We start from the raw sequence: 2,258 nt of genomic DNA, 5'->3' as shown, positions 1-2,258 counted from the left end.
AATCTCTTCCCTGAATTCCAGTTACATGTCCAGCTGCATAACTGTTATTTGTATTGGGCTGTGTAATAGATGGTCTCCACCAATCTGTCCTCTCCTCCTCCCCCAGAGCAAATGTCATCATTAGCCATCCAGGGGCCCAAGCCCAAACCCTTGGCATCATCCTTGACTCCTCCTTCCCCTCACACAGTCTATCAGCTAATTAGAGTTGGTTGTACTGCAGATATTCAGAAACTTAACCATTCTCTTCTCTCCAACTCACCTGCAACCCCAAAATCCAAGCTACCATCATGTCTTGTCTGGCTATTTCCCTGGTCCTGTTTTGCTCATGTCCCTTTTCAACCTACACTTCAGAAAGCAGTCAGTGTGACCTTAAATCATAAATCATGCCGTTCACTCATTCAAAATCCCTCAGTGATTCCCATTGTTCATTGAAAAAAACCCAAGCTCCTTATCACGACCTGTAAGATCCTATGGCATTTGGCCACCTCTGCTTCACTTGCCTCATCTTATACCACACTCCCCTTCTCCTGTGTTTCAACCTCACTGGCTTTGGCTCATCAATAAGACAAGCTCTTTCTTTTCTAGAGGCCTTTGTACTTGGCATCTTGTTTGCCTGAAAAACTCTTTCCCTGGCTTTTTGCATGGCTGGTTTCTTCTCATTCTTCAGGTCTTAGCTCAAATGTCACCTCCTCATTTGTGCATTAATTCATTTAACAAATATTTATTGAGTACCTTGCATCTTAGGCCCTGTTCTAGGTGCTGAGCGTACAACATCCATGTTTGAGTGGCTCCTCCAAGAAGCAGACACTCAGATAGAAATAGACGTGTTAAGAGATTTATTTAGGAAAATGCACGTGAAGGATAAGGGGTAAAGGAGAAGGTGGGGAGAGGGAAGATTTAGGTTTAGATTTTCAGACTGCATACAGGTCAGCTACCATGGAAAGGGGAGAGGAAAGTGATGGGGTTTTGGAATATAAGTGAGGTTTGGTGGGGTGAGGCTTGGAGCCCATGACCAAGCAAGAATTCTTGAGACGTTTTTGGTGCAAAATGGTTTATTAAAGCAAGGGGACAGGAGCTGTGGGCAGAAAGAGCTGTGGCACTGGGGTCTCGAGGAGTGGTGATTATATACTCAGGACTTGGGAGAGGTAAGGAAAAGGGAGGTTTCAAAAGAACTTTCATATGCTAAACAGGACCAATCTACAAGATACCTACAAGATACCTACAAGATAGCAGAGGTCTTGCCATTGTCAAGGTAAGGTTGTTTTCCCTTCTAGCAAGGTATTAACGTTAAGATAGTTGGTATAGGGGTGCCTGGGTGGCTCAGTTGTTTAAGCGTCTGCCTTTGGCTCAGGTCATGATCCTGGGGTCCTGGGATCGAGCCCCACATAGAGCCCCACATCGGGCTCCCTGCTCCGCAGGGGGCCTGCTTCTCCCTCTCCCTCTCCCCCTGCTTGTGTTCCCTCTCTCGCTGTGTCTCTCTCTGCCAATAAATAAAAAATAAAAAATCTTAAAAAAAAAAAAAAAGATAGTTGGTACAACCCTGGAAGAATGTCACACATGTCCCACCCAGGAGTGGAGGGTGGAGGGAGGTTGCAGGGTATCAGCCTGGGCTTTGTCTTCAGCTAGCCTTCTGCTCCCTCATCAGAAAGGAAGTAGCATCAAGTAGAAAGTCTCACTCTGCAGAGCAGTTCTGAGAACAGTTTTTGGCCAAGCTGATGGGTCAAAGTTGCCCATTGGAAAAATCCCACCACTTGCAGGAATGGGCCTGAATTAGCATTGCACCCTGCAGGTGGGATCAGCCCAGGGGGAGCTAGGCCTCTCACAAACACTGTGGTGGATCTAGAGGGCAGGAGCCGGGGTCCTAAGTCCACCTCCCTCCCCTCAGCAGGGAATCTGAGTCTCCCTGCTGCTACAGCATGCTAGCAGGAAACACTTATCTTCCTTATGTTTCCTTGGAAGACAGAATTTGAATGTCCCTTCCAGCTGCACACTATCAACCCACCTCACTCTTCCCCAGGGTAGGAAGAAGTTAGCTGCTTGTTGAATTTGGAGTAGGAACTGCGCATGCTAGACTCAGTGCCATGTGGCTTTTCGCTCTGATACCCTAGTGCTTGCCCACCTGCCAGGAGCAGAAATTCTGGTCTGCTCTCCTTGAGGGCATAAGCAAACTGGGGCAGGCTCTGTCCCTCTTGGGAAGCCTATGGTTGTCCAGCTGTGCCACCCACTCATTTAACATTAGTGTTTCTTATTTAGGGGTA

The sequence above is a fragment of the Zalophus californianus genome, chromosome 4 (assembly GCF_009762305.2).
Source record: "Zalophus californianus isolate mZalCal1 chromosome 4, mZalCal1.pri.v2, whole genome shotgun sequence".
NCBI lineage: Eukaryota > Metazoa > Chordata > Mammalia > Carnivora > Otariidae > Zalophus > Zalophus californianus.
Note: the sequence above shows the minus strand (reverse complement) of the source record.